Source organism: Sebastes umbrosus, chromosome 3, assembly GCF_015220745.1.
Source record: "Sebastes umbrosus isolate fSebUmb1 chromosome 3, fSebUmb1.pri, whole genome shotgun sequence".
In the NCBI taxonomy this organism is placed as follows: domain Eukaryota; kingdom Metazoa; phylum Chordata; class Actinopteri; order Perciformes; family Sebastidae; genus Sebastes; species Sebastes umbrosus.
In genome coordinates, this window is record NC_051271.1 from 20,342,776 (window position 1) to 20,358,137 (window position 15,362).

Genomic DNA, 15,362 nt, shown 5'->3' on the forward strand with positions numbered 1-15,362 from the left:
CAGCACTTCAATATTTAATTTGAAATGGTATATTGACACATATTTTGCCTTTTGCGATTTTAACAAATACTGTGATTTGAAAATTGCAGCAGGCGATATTGCGATTTTGATAAAATTCCAATCAATTGTGCAGCCCTAGATTAATTCCAGCAATTCACCAGGTGGTTAAAAAGAAATGGTAAACTCCACCATCACAACTGGATACACAACAGGAACTACTCAGAGGTGACACTTTATATGTTTAAATCAAGTCATGATGGGTTTGACATTTCAGTTGCGATGCATAAGACTTAAAGTTTGAGTTTGTTTATGTGTGGGCTTAATTGTTTTCTGTTTCGCTTCTACGTCCATAATGGCCATTAACCAACACTGCGATTAGCTACAAAAACCTCCTTCCTTTGACAGAGCTTTCTTGGTGTCAATGGTAAAGTGCAAATACGGCAACTAATGACAGTATGAGTCAACATATTCTCAAATATTTGAATAAATACCAAAGCAGCTTTTAATGTGTTTTGCAGGTCACACAGAGTAAGATAGATGCCGGTTTATTGAGAGTATCACAAATTCACATGGGATTGTAATTCAAGAGCCTTGTGGTTACAGTTATTCTGTAAAGGCAACTTTTGAATGTCTTTGTCCTTTTGTACATTAAACAAATACCCAGTATCGGGAAGGAATGAGGAAGAGGAGGGCCAAACAGAGTGATAGTAACAAGGGAATTAAAGCTTCCAAGCCGCTACAAGTGAAACAATAGCATTTCTGTACAGCCCTGGTAATAAGTTCCTTCATTTGTAGTACGAACGTACCTCAAAACATTCTGTACTTTATTCTTGATGTATAAATAAATACATCTGTGTTCACACCTGACTTTTTTGGGTCTCTCTCCAACACCACTTCCTAGATCCACATCACGCCAAGCCATCTCTTTCCCAAATAACGTAGCTTATATGTCTAACCAAAACATTTTACAGGAGCATTTTAGAGTTCTGAAAACAAATAAAGTTTTAGAGGGACTGGAATGAATCATATATATGTATTAATGATGTCACATTTACCATGGAAATATGGGGTGCCCTGTGACGGACAAAGTGCCTCACACCGGTCTGTCAGGTCGGGCAGAAAGGGAACCAAGCGAACCCATGCTAGGGACCGAGGCTGGGAACCACCCCTCACTGTGTACCCAAGGGGTCAAGGTGACATTCCACAACACCTCTGAGACCGGCCTAATGGAGGGATTGGAGCATGGCTTTTGTTGAGTGGGAAAGAAGAGACCATGAAAAAGGGTGTAACAAGAGATGGAAATATGTAAAAGGGACAGAGGGAAGAAAATGAGATTCTTGGGCCAAATTATGGGAAGGTGGGAGGTAAAGGGAGAGAGGGCAGGACGTTTTTGGAGATTTAATTAAAAACTTTCCCCATGTTTACTCGATCAAAATACAAAAATATAAGATATACAGTAGTTCAACAGGTGAATTTCTGTAGTATGTAAATTTTAACTTTCCTTTTTCAGTTTTCAGTAAAGTCACACACATTTTTTCCCTCAAGCCTAAATTAATCTTCTAGGGTTGGCGTATATATTTTAAATCCACAAAACTGTAATCTGTTATTTGCTGATGCTATTTCTGAGGTGACAGCGGTAGCAGCCACTGTTTTATTTGACACCCGATCCCCTGTCAACTGTCACAAAAGACAAAAGTTCTACTCTTGGTCTATAATTGTGGGTTTTGGCAGAACAGATAAATCCAACTCCCTTTTGGTGTTTGGGTTGTAAAATCTATTCAAATCTTTTTAATTTGCATTCCCTTTAAAGCAGCAATGTGTTCATAAATGTAGACACGTCACAAAGGAGTAGACTGCACTATATATCATAGCCTATACTCGAGGCTAAATACTTTTTTTTCATCTTGAAAAATTCAAATCTTCACCTCTGATGTAGAAAAGAAAAGAACAGAGTAGGCTGATTTTAATATTATTATTATTATTATTGTTACTATTCAGTATTTTCCATCTTATGCTATGCATTATATTTACTCTATTTCATCTCATTTTTTATCTTGTTTTTATTTTTATATTATTTTATCTTTTATAATGTGTTTCTCAATACTTTTAATGTTTTATGTTTTATGTAAAGTGCTTTGAATTGCCTTGTTGCTGAAATGCGCTATATAAATAAACTTGCCTTGCCTATGATCTGTTTGTGTTTGTACTGAAACGTGAAATTTAAGACAATTTCTGAAACACAAATGTACGTAAATCATACATACATTTATTAAAATATTAAAATGGTCTTTCATGAGTTAGGATGGTGAATTCAACCTGTTATTTGTCCATCCGTAATTTATATTTTCAATCTACTTTCAAAAACTGGAATGTGTGTTTTGGCATGACAATACACAGGAGAACATTATCTACCAATTAAATGTGACCCTGCAGTATCTTTTTGCGACATTTAACCCCTAAAAGCCTGACCTCTCAACCTAGCAGAGTGCAGGTGCAACAGTCCATCAAGCAGAGGAAATTTAACTCTTACCGTCATAAAACCAAAAGTCTGGAGACTTGCTAAGAAGAGTCAGGTATAGGTGAGCTGTGAGCCCTTCTCCTCCCTCTTTCTCTTCTTATATTCGGATTTTTTTTTCCGTCTTCTACCCTCTGCTCAGGATAAGTCTCTCCTCCCGGACGGTCAAGCTTTATTCCCAGATCTTACCCCGTTTAATGCCTGGGGAGCACAGAGACAACAGAACGAGGAGAAAGTTAGAGTGGGAGTGACGGGGAAAGAGAGTTCCCTGTTTGGGTGAAGCAGTGATCAGATACGGCTATTTTCAGACTCAGGCATGCACGTCTATGAGACTGGAAAGTTACCCCCCGGTGTAGATGGGTGGGGGCTAAGTGACAGGGTTGACTATCTCTATTTTACCACACGCACACATGTTTGCATGCTATATACACATTCATATACTGTAAAAACACCAACACAGACACACATTGTAATTCTATGGTGCATCGGGTAGGTACACCTCTTACAAGTTATGCATGGTTAAATGAACGTTTAGGATGACAGAGAGCCTCCATCTCTCCTCCAGGGCTTTAATGTCACACAGCGGCCAATGTCGTCAGTGTGGGGCTATGTCAAGTGGACTACTCCACGCGGAAACTGACAGGAGTGTCAAATTCTTCTCACATGAGGTTTTCTTTCACTTTCTATTGCTGACATTTTGACCGCCTGAGAAGACGGCTCGCTGGGAGACGTGCAAATGCACACGCATGCACTCGGAGAAGCGGACACGCCCACTCTTTCTCTTTTTATCACAGATAAACCGATGTGCAGTCAGTGTCGCATTGGGCAGTAAATATATACAGACTAATTATGTGTCCACTCACCTGTGTCATTAATAACTTTACTGCTGTGTAATCCATATGGGAATGTATATTTGGAAATGACCACACACATACACATACACATACACACACACACACAGGCTGAATATACGCAGCAGGGAGGTCATCCAGAGGCACCTCTAGACCCCAGACTCCCTGCTATTCCCAGAATGATGATGTAACTACTGCTATTAGCATCTCACATTTAGAGCTTGGACACCTAAAACCAACCAGGCAGCTACTGTGCAACTCGCTATTTGGATCACTTCCACCTCTTCCCTTCACACCCAAACTCGACAATAAACAAAACAGGGACCAAAATCGGCAACCAACAAATTACTGTGTCGAGTTCAGGAAGAGTTCAGCAGTCTTTACAAAGGAAATCCATTAACGTATGGTAATGTGGCTCCATTAGTAGCTGCTGATGAGATTGCAGAGTGGTGACTTATTTTTCTCCAACAGAAAGCCCAAACAACTTTGATTCCCACTGTGACTATTACGGTTGTAATGTCTGTTGCCTCCTGTTGAGTTTTTCCTGCCTAATTTTAACTTAGATGAAGCAGTAAGATGACGTCACCTCCCTTAGTCCACAGCCTTTGTTAAAATGGCATGCCAATAACTAAAAACAATCATTTGTGTGAGTCAACATCTTATGTAGAGCTTCAATGATTAATCGATTAGTTGTCAACTATTCAATTAATCACCAACTATTTCGATAATCGATTGGAGTCATATTTTAAGGATGCCTTGCTTAAGGGCACTTTGGTAGTGCCCAGGAGGTGAACTGGCACCTCTCCAGCTAGCTGTCCACACTCCGCACTTGGTCCCTGCGGGGACTTGAACCGGCAACCCTCCGGTTCCCAAGCCATGTCCCCACGGACTGAGCTTGAGCTTTGGGAAAAACTGAAGAACATTTTTCACCATTTTCTGACATCTTATAGACCAAACAACTTAATTAATCTTAATTAAGAAAATAACCAACAGATTAATGTACAATGAAAATAATCATTAGCTGCAGCCCTAATCTTAAATGGACCCATTATAAGTAGCATATAAATCTACCATAAAACTAAAGGTAAAACACTAAACTCATGAACATGCTCAGTTAAGTGTCGACATGCTGCCAACCATTAAATCAAATATGAAAGGCCTTAGTTGAGATGTCCTGGATCAACACTATCTGTGTCTGCTGTCGTCGTGCCAATGATGAAGTGGTAATGTAAAAATCCCAGCTACACGGCCACAGACGGCTCCAATGATAAGTAGCACTCCTCCTTCAGATCTTGGGGTTTCCGCAGCCACACGACAGTGATTGGTGTGACAGACATGATCAAAAAGCAGCTGGTCCCCAGAAATTTCTGATCACGAGCCAAGGATCACAGAGGTATGGTGAAAAGCTGACAGCTGACAGGTGCTAATGATGTAAACTCAGGGCCAGAATCATTTGCAATTATAGTTATTATCTATTTACTTCAGACATTATCCTTTAACCCGCATGAGACTTTACAAAAGGCGACAGACGAGACCTCCGTCAACATCCCTCGTGCAGTAAAACTAAAATGTGACTTTGATGAGCATCTCCTATCAAGTTATACATGTGAAGGAATGATTTATAAAAACAATTAAAACCAACATGACACAGCAGCAGCTTAGGAATGATCTCATTAAAGTACCGGAGCAAAGTATTTTTATAGCGACTGGACTGACACACACTCACACTCAAACACACTGACACTTTGACCTATGAGCCGCTCCGGACTACAGCGGCCGCGTCGACATGGTCTCGCCCGTACGGTTTCAACACCTAATTCATTATCAGCTTCTGCAAGGCCCCGCCGTTCCCAGTTAAGTAAGTGGCAGGTTATAAAAAGCAGGAGAGCCGTCCATGTGCACATTAGTGAGTGTCACTTACTGGAAAACACTTAAACCTGGGAGCAGATCAAAAAAGGAAATATATATATCCACACATATATTGAGATGGTACCAACGTTTGCTTTGGAACGGCACACGACACAGAGGAATATGAGCTAGTAGGAACTCACTGTGTTTTGTATTGATACAGTAAATACAATGTTAAGATGTGAATTAAGAATATGGAAGTGATTTATGATACATTTCAAGCCAGCTAACAATAATATCAAAAGGATTTAAGCCTCTCAATCAGGAGCATTTTATTCCCTTCATAGTATTGAATATAAATAATTCATACAGTCATTAATCAAGAGAATCCCCACAGAAAGTCTCGCTTACAGCTCTGCAGCACAACATTAAATATTTTAAATAATACTTTTTTATTGTTGTAGTCCTACATGATTTAAGAAAGCATATAGCTTAAGTGGCAATCTTGAAGATTTTCATTTAAATTAATGCCTGTTAAGTCACTAGCCAAATGAGGTAACAATGATGATTGAGCCATGGCTCACCTATGAAAGTATTGCAATATTGATAATTCAGTGATTTTATTATTATGATTATTATTGTTATGAAATGGGTGTCTGTGGTGACATTCGTGGAAAATTACAGTTTTTCTGCATTGTATACAAACAAAAAAAAGGCACTATGCACACAAATCTGAAAATGTGAAGCTCATATACACAGAAAGATAATTTTTTCTTTTCTTTTTCTATGCTCATGTATCAACAAAAACACTCCAGACTGCTAAACTATTAGTTTATAATGAACAATAACGATAAAAACGAGCCTATGTTGTTAACATTCTGCACGTTTCACCATTAGTCATAATCTGCAGGCAACAACCACTTGCCTAACATCATCTAATGCTCAGCACACTGCATTTGTGGATTCTGACCTACTGTGTACCCAAGGTAGTCTTCCAACACTTTCTCCTAGCTTAGCAGGATGGACTCCCTAATACCTCTGCGTTTAGTCGCTAATTAGTGCAAAGCAGGTCTCAATCCTCAACTGCTTAGCGCTTTTTTAAAATTCTGCCTTTTTACACTGCTGCGATATATTAGTGTTTACTTTTACAACCACTGAAATGGATGCATTAAAATAGGGCTTCAATGAAAGAATATTTTCATTATCGGTTAATCTGCCAATTATTTTCTATATTAATCTATTAATCATTTGGTCTATAAAATGTCAGAAAATAGTGAAAAATGTCCATCCCAGTATCTCAAAGTCCAAGGTGATGTCTGTAAATGTCTTATTTTGTCCAAAATCCCCAAATATTCAGTTTAATATGATAGAAAATAGAGAACAGTAGGATATATCCATATCCATAGCCTCTGAGAGGCTGAAAACGGCATTTTCTGCCATTTTTGCATAATTAGACGATTATCAAAATAATTGACAATTATTTTTCTGTTGATCGACTAATTGATTAGTTGATTAATCCTTGCAGATCTGCATTAAAATTCACTGGACGGATATAGGTTTTAGGATACATTTAAAGATTACAGGATTCTGGCTGGGACAGGTCTAAATAAAGATTTTCCAGTAAATTAATTTATGTATGCTATAATTTTTTTATATTAAAGCTTCAGTAGGCAGAAAGATTTGGCATCATTGGGCAAAAAATTCATAATAACCTTTCAGTATATTGTAATTCAAGTGTTCTGAGCGAAAACTACACCTCCGCATCTCCTCATGACTCTGTTTTCAGGCTTTAAAAAAATCTACTGTGACGGTAGACTTTGGCCAATCACATTTCAGAGAGAGCGTTCCTATTGGCTGTGCTCCAGTTGGTGGGCGGTGCTTGGTATTTCCTCAGCAGATCTCAACATGGCTCACAAACTTTCTCATTTTAAAGCTAAACAGTACACTACAAGATGTTTCTGAAAACATTTGAGGTTAGAAATAGGCATTACAGTAACACAATATTGATTCATATTTGATCAGCGCTGCCTAGTTTCACCGTTTGATCGGAGTTTGCGAGTGATTGACAGCTGCTCAGAGACGGCAAGGCTCAAGCTCTGCTCTGATTGGTTGTTTCCCTCAAATCTGTGAAATCTTGCAGATACCATTAGGAGCACCGGAGGACAAAGAGGCACATGATTTTTTTTCAGATTCTGTCTCATACACTACTGTCAGTATGTAGTGACCGTTTTATAAAAATAACTTTTTTTAGTTATATTTACTCCAATTCTACCCACTGAAGCCTTAACATAGCCTACGTTATTACTTTTCTTATTACGTCCTTTTAAAATATCAAACCACTAAATGCTCCAGTGCTGCATGGGTAATATTTTACAAACATTTCAGTAAAACTAACCCACCTCAGGAGATCGGTTGTCTGAAAATATATATATATTTTTAACACTTTTTAAATGAAAGCGCCCAAAAATAATGTGCACTTTACTTATGATAATATACACTTTCTTCTGTCTCTGCCAAACATGTATTCCTCCACATCTGATGTAAGTGAACAACATTAATGCACAGTAGTGTCCAATCCACAGTGTGGGGCACTTGAGGTGCTTCCCCTTGTGTTCATTGTTAGTTATTGCAATTATAACAGTAGATAAAAGCAAGATCTGACTATAGATGTTACCATCCTATCCCTACTTAAAAAAAAATAAAATAATGAAAAATAGGCCTGAGCTTTTCTTCCCCACAATGTGACGTTACCAGCTACCTATATAGTGGGACTGTCTGAATACTTAATAATTACCTGATAAATTAGTAGACACATTCATACATCATTGTGACATCCCTGGCTGAAACTGACCCATAATCCCTGATCATCCGCATCAATCTCCACTGTCGACAACAAATTAATAATTTAATAAAAATAAAAAAAGGAACTGACCCAGTAGTTAAGGCAAAAAAATCCCCATCATTAAACAGCTCTCACAGATTTGGTCATTGAGACAGCTCAGGGAACAAGCATTTCCTGCGAGCGGCCCCTTCTATCAGCGAGACTAAGAATTAGGAAAGCTCTTCACACGCCACTTGAGCCATGACATCAGCCGTCTGAAGAAGGGCAGAGAGAGGGGAAGATGGAGGAGGAAGACACAGAAATAAAGGGCAGCAAAACAAGGAAATAAACAGGCAAAGAAAAATTAAAAGGAGTGTGTGAGATAGAGAGAGATTAAGAGAGAAATGACATGAACTATGAGAGTAACCCTTCCCCTGTTACATTCCGTACTTTCAGAAGAAAATGTATCACAGTCTCCTGTTCCCTGATGGACTGCCTTGATCCTCCTCTCCCTCTCTCCCTCAAACATGCATACACACACACACACACACACACACATCTCTCTCAGTAACTCTAAACTGGCAGGTGCAACTGAGTTAACGCTAACAGAGACATACTCTCTGGCTCATTGGCCATCAATCAAGTCAAAACGCTATGGTCACACATCATAAGTGTGTATATTTAAGCCTCTATGAGAGGCTGTTTATTGGCGCAGCAGCCCCTCATGAGACAGATAGCAGCCAACTGTTGCTCGTCATATTGCATCCCACTGTGACGCTTCCTCTCCCCCAGACACAAGTATGCAGTCATAGAAATACACAGAATACTACATCAAAGATGCCGCCCAGTCAGGCCTACGCACTAACACACACACACACCAACACACCAACAGGCCAGGTAAGCCTCACTGGGAGTGGTATGAGGTTCCCGGAGTGATAGTGTTACACTTTGTGCATCCTGGACACCTCCCCAATCTCCCTGTTCACCCAGCATTCAAATGAGACTCACAGATACCATCCATCGCTGCTGGCCTTTTTGTTTTTTTTCCCTCATTACGTCATCCCTTTATGTCAGATAGCAGGCAGCACCAATGAAACAGACTATTCCATACTGCTTTCTGTCAGATCTAGGATATGACATGGGCAACACAGCAACACATCTGTCTTACAATATGACATAAAATGCACTCTACTGCAGTATCATTCAGGAGTCTGAGGCACACTGGTTTTCACCCAGGCATTTTCAATAAGAGTGAATCCGCAACAAGCAAATGTTTTGGTGGGTGTTGGTATCATATAAGCAACAATACAAAACTCAGTCCTATTTTCTTCCTCTTTAAGCCTGCATAACAGACCGAACTAAGATTAGCCTACTATATAATTATTATTTTGTCATTATTACTAGGGCTGTCATAGTTAATGCGATAATAACGCGTTAACGCAAATTCTTTTTAACGCCACTAATTTCTTTAACGCATTAACACAACTTGCGATTTTCTGGTTGTTGCGGGCTCAGTTTTAAAGCTAGAGTGAAGATACTGGTATCATATGAAACTAGAAAACCTAAAGAATTCATCCTTTGGTACCAACCATGTCATACTTGCTTGTTGCAAAGAAGGCTAAATAACACTCCAAACTTACGCTAAATTTTGGCAAGGAAAAACTGGCAAGGCCATTTTCAAAGGGGTCCCTTGACCTCTGACCTCAAGATATGTGAATGTAAATGGGTTCTATGGGTACCCACGAGTCTCCCCTTTACAGACATGCCCACTTTATGATAATCACATGAAGTTTGGGGCAAGTCATAGTCAAGTCAGCACACTGACACATTTACAGCTGTTGTTGCCTGTTGGGCTTGAGTTATGTTATGATTTGAGCATATTTTTTTTTTAATGCTAAACACAGTACCTGTGAGGATTTCTGGACAATATTTGTCATTGTTTTGTGTTGTTAATTGATTTCCAAAAACAAATCTATAAACATATTTGCATAAAGCAAACATATTTTCCCACTCCCATGTTGATAAGAGTATTAAATACTTGACAAATCTCCCTTTTAAGATACATTTCGAACAGATAAAAAAAGTGCAATTAATTTGTTATTAATTGTGTCGATTGACAGCCAGTTATTATACATAAAATGCTGTACAGCACTGTAGAATTGCAAGCAAAACAATATATATTATCATAAGCATTTGGGAGTATGCTAAATGCAGAGGGTTTCTGGACAATATTTGTCATTGTTTTGTGTTGTTAATTGATTTCCAATAACAAATATATACACACATTTGCATAAAGCAAACATATTTGCCCACTCCCATGTTGATAAGAGAATTAAATACTTGACAAAATCTCCCTTAAAGGTACATTTTGAACAGATAAAAAACATGAATTTGTGATTAATTGTATCGATTGACAGCCAATACGTCAAATACTGCACAGCACTGTAGAATTAAGCAAACAATAGAGATTATCATAAGCATTTGGGATGTAGGTTAAACATGGATATCCCAATTCATGCTTAAAGCAGGCAGCATGTTTGTTCTCTCGTGTCTTTAGGATAATGTTAAGCAACATTTCTACAGCTTAAAAAAAGGGCTTGTGGGTTTGAGTATTTAACATCCTCCCAACAATCCTAACCGCATCTCCCTTTAATGCACTGCAAAACAGCAATCCACTGGCATGCACTTTATAGTGGAAACAGGAGCAGCAACCTCACCGCATCCCGGAGGAGCTGAATCATTTAGTCTCCCGATTACAGCTTGTTTTTGCTTGTAATGCACGAACAAAAACACTCAGAATAGCCTCCTCAAACAGTACATTCAGCCTCCTTTAACAACAACAACACTGCTGCTGTGTGAACCAACCTTAAAAAGACAGGAATCCCGCAACATATCAGGTAATCACCTTCTTCTTCCATGTTTCTGACTGAAGTCCTCGGAGGAACACAAACACAACGGCTCGGAGGCAGCTAGCGGCGGGGATGAAACCGTACACCTGTTTTTTTCGACGCGCATGGATGTCGCCGGTGTCTGTCGGTCAGCTATAACTATAAAGGCAACTCCCTCTCTCTCTGTGAGGGTCACTCTATCGGATAGCAATGCGGTGAAGCTTCAACCCTTCAGAGAAGAGGCGACGCGGCACTAGTAGTTACCGCATGTCTTCTTCTTTTGAGACTACAACCAGCCAGTCGCGCCGCACCACCACCACCACCTCTCCACCGGGCTCTACAGCACCACAGCGTCTTTCTCTCCACACATGGACTGAACCTGCCTCCCCGTTTCCGCTTTTTATTATTGTTATTGTTATTATTGGATGATGCCGTACAGCTTTCGTTCGTGCGCAAAATGGCCTCTGTGTTATTTTCATTCAGCAACAGTCACCACCGAGAGCTTCTCATTGGGTCTCCGTGTAGCCATGGCAACGCCCGCGGTTCAATCAGTGCTCCTGCAGAGGGCACACACACAGAGTGTAGAGCTGCGTGTGTGTGTGTGTGCGTGTGTGTGTGTGTGTGCAGCTCACTGCTACTATAGCAGGGAAAAGTGCCACTATTACACCTTCTCTCTCTCTGCAAGTTTAATGGAGAGGCTCCATGCTGTGTGTTAATGTTACAGACTGGATGGTTTAGCCCTCAATGCTGGGTATTCTGTATCCTGTAACATTTTGGCCCTTACTAGTTAACTAGTGGCTCTTTTTGGCCCACATTAGTAAACTAGTAAGATCAAAAGGCTTTAAGTAGTTAACTAGTGAACATTTTGAGCCGCACTAGTTAACTAGTAAGATCAAAAGGCTTTAACTAGTTAACTAGTGAACATTTTGAGCTGCACTAGTTAACTAGTAAGATCAAAAGGCTTTAAGTAGTTAACTAGTACACATTTTGAGCCGCACTAGTTAACTAGTAAGGTCAAAAAGCTTTAAGTAGTTAACTAGTGAACATTTTGAGCCGCACTAGTTAACTAGTAAGATCAAAAAGCTTTAAGTAGTTAACTAGTGAACATTTTGAGCCGCACTAGTTAACTAGTAAGATCAAAAGGCTTTAACTAGTTAACTAGTACACATTTTGAGCCGCACTAGTTAACTAGTAAGGTCAAAAAGCTTTAAGTAGTTAACTAGTGAACATTTTGAGCCGCACTAGTTAACTAGTAAGATCAAAAAGCTTTAAGTAGTTAACTAGTGAACATTTTGAGCCGCACTAGTTAACTAGTAAGATCAAAAAGCTTTAAGTAGTTAACTAGTGAACATTTTGAGCCGCACTAGTTAACTAGTAAGATCAAAAGGCTTTAACTAGTTAACTAGTACACATTTTGAGCCGCACTAGTTAACTAGTAAGGTCAAAAAGCTTTAAGTAGTTAACTAGTGAACATTTTGAGCCGCACTAGTTAACTAGTAAGATCAAAAGGCTTTAACTAGTTAACTAGTACACATTTTGAGCCGCACTAGTTAACTAGTAAGATCCAAAAGCTTTAAGTAGTTAACTAGTACACATTTTGAGCCGCACTAGTTAACTAGTAAGATCAAAAAGCTTTAACTAGTTAACTAGTACACATTTTGAGCCGCACTAGTTAACTAGTAAGATCCAAAAGCTTTAACTAGTTAACTAGTGAACATTTTGAGCCGCACTAGTTAACTAGTAAGATCAAAAAGCTTTAACTAGTTAACTAGTGAACATTTTGAGCTGCACTAGTTAACTAGTAAGATCAAAAAGCTTTAACTAGTTAACTAGTGAACATTTTGAGCTGCACTAGTTAAATAGTGAACATTTTGAGCCGCACTAGTTAACTAGTAAGATCAAAAAGCTTTAACTAGTTAACTAGTACACATTTTGAGCCGCACTAGTTAACTAGTAAGATCAAAAAGCTTTAACTAGTTAACTAGTGAACATTTTGAGCCGCACTAGTTAACTAGTAAGATCAAAAAGCTTTAAGTAGTTAACTAGTGAACATTTTGAGCCGCACTAGTTAACTAGTAAGATCAAAAAGCTTTAAGTAGTTAACTAGTGAACATTTTGAGCCGCACTAGTTAACTAGTAAGATCAAAAAGCTTTAAGTAGTTAACTAGTGAACATTTTAAGCCGCACTAGTTAACTAGTAAGATCAAAAAGCTTTAAGTAGTTAACTAGTGAACATTTTGAGCCGCACTAGTTAACTAGTAAGATCAAAAAGCTTTAAGTAGTTAACTAGTGAACATTTTGAGCCGCACTAGTTAACTAGTAAGATCAAAAAGCTTTAACTAGTTAACTAGTGAACATTTTAAGCCGCACTAGTTAACTAGTAAGATCAAAAAGCTTTAACTAGTTAACTAGTGGACATTTTGAGCTGCACTAGTTAACTAGTAAGGTCAAAAGGCTTTAACTAGTGAACATTTTGAGCTGCACTAGTTAACTAGTAAGATCAAAAAGCTTTAAGTAGTTAACTAGTACACATTTTGAGCCGCACTAGTTAACTAGTAAGATCAAAAAGCTTTAAGTAGTTAACTAGTACACATTTTGAGCCGCACTAGTTAACTAGTAAGATCCAAAAGCTTTAAGTAGTTAACTAGTACACATTTTGAGCTGCACTAGTTAACTAGTAAGGTCAAAAGGCTTTAACTAGTGAACATTTTGAGCCGCACTAGTTAACTAGTAAGATCAAAAAGCTTTAAGTAGTTAACTAGTAAGGTCAAAAGGCTTTAACTAGTACACATTTTGAGCCGCACTAGTTAACTAGTAAGGTCAAAAGGCTCTAACTAGTTAACTAGTGGACATTTTGGTCTTCACTAGTTAACTAGTGAGCATTTAAGCCCTCATTAGTTAACTAGTGCAGGAAATTGTAGGTCACTAGTTAACTAGTGAGTTGAATATGTCCTTAACTAGCTAACATGTCAAAGCTTTGCAGCTTACTAGTTAACTAGTAAGACTGTCAGCGTTACTAGTTTGGTCCAGAGGTCCACTAGTGTGTCAAAAAGCTGTCTAGTTGGGCTTTGGTCCTACTAGTGTGTCTACATTTTATTTATTACATCTACCCTACCTATTTTACAAGTGCAATTACCTCTGTTTACATTACATCTATTTTTATATTTTATACCTCTAGTGTAACACTTCTATTTATATTTATTTATTACATCTACTTTACCTGTTTTATTTGCTTTATAACTGTGTGTGTTTTACCTGTTATATGTTTTATCTGCCTCGTTTAGTCTTGTCAAGTATTTGTTTTAAAGGACTGACCAGAAGTGGCAACTGTGAATCTCGTTGTATTTAATACGATGACAATAAAGCTTTCTATTCTATTCTATCCATCTAATATTTACATTAATTACAAAATGTCAAGTCTCAGTGCAACATCACATGCAGACAGATCTGCACACTTGGGAGAAAGCAAAAGCCCTATTGCATGAATTCATGAATTTGTAAAACCTTTAGACTGTTATGGCTGTTAGAGATGGTTTAATGCTGCAATATGAGTGAACTTCTTACTGCATGTAATTAACATGCCTCAAGCCATGCTTTCATGGTTCAATCAGTGCTCGCGCAGAGGACACACACAGTAGAGCTGTGTGCAGCTCACTGCTACTAGCAGGAAAGTGCCACTACACCTTCTCTCTGCAAGTTTAATGGAGGCTCCATGCTGTGCGTTAATGGCTAGAACATGATGATAATAATACAGACAGGATTAGTCAGTGATCCACACAGACCCATGCTGGGAATAAAGCTATAGAGCTGTGCCAAAAAATGTGTATCTATAGTTTCCCTGGCAGCATACCATGTTGTCATCAAACTGTTTTGAAGGCAAATGGTGAGCTATTAATAAATGACAAGCAAGTTATAGCTCGACATCCTCGTAGAGTTACTGGGCCACTTGTGTTTTGAGGATATAAGGTTACAAATTCTAGTACAGAATTGGAAAAGATGAACCTCAAGTAAACCTGCATTATGGGCCAAACTAAGCATCAGTGGTGGAATGTAACTAACTACATCTACTCAAGTACTGTGCTTAAGTACAATTACTTGTACTTTACTTGAGTGTTTACATTTGATGTTACTTTAAACTTTTACTCTGCTCCATTTTGAAAGCAAATATTGTACTTTTTACTCCACTACATTTATTTGACGGCTTTAGTTACTAGTTACTTTGCATATTGAAGATTCAAGATTGTTAATAGAACCCCCCCCCCCAAAAAAAAATAAAAATAGAAAAATAAATCAACTAATACAGTATGATGTATTAGCAGTATGTTTATGACAGGAAATTGAAAACAAGTAAATAGGTAAATAGATAAATGATATTATATTAATCTAAATGAAATAATAAAATTAATAGATAAATGCCTTAAAATGAAAAAACATAGTGA

At 38.3% G+C, this 15,362-nt stretch overlaps 1 protein-coding gene across 2 annotated transcripts in view; it reads right to left on the reverse strand.

Annotated features, from left to right (window-relative positions):
• The window catches only part of sorbs2a (sorbin and SH3 domain containing 2a), a 61,912-nt gene extending 50,503 nt beyond the window's left edge, over positions 1-11,409 (reverse strand). Inside the window, exons 1-2 of one of the 2 annotated variants that reach the window (XM_037763974.1) lie at positions 10,901-11,409; positions 2,531-2,716 (exon numbers count right to left, since the gene is read on the reverse strand). The gene's annotated coding sequence lies outside the window, so the exon portion shown is untranslated. The remainder of the gene's footprint in view (positions 1-2,530; positions 2,717-10,900) is intronic. The other variant, XM_037763975.1, reaches the window with a different exon arrangement.
• Between the last annotated feature and the right edge of the window lie 3,953 nt (positions 11,410-15,362).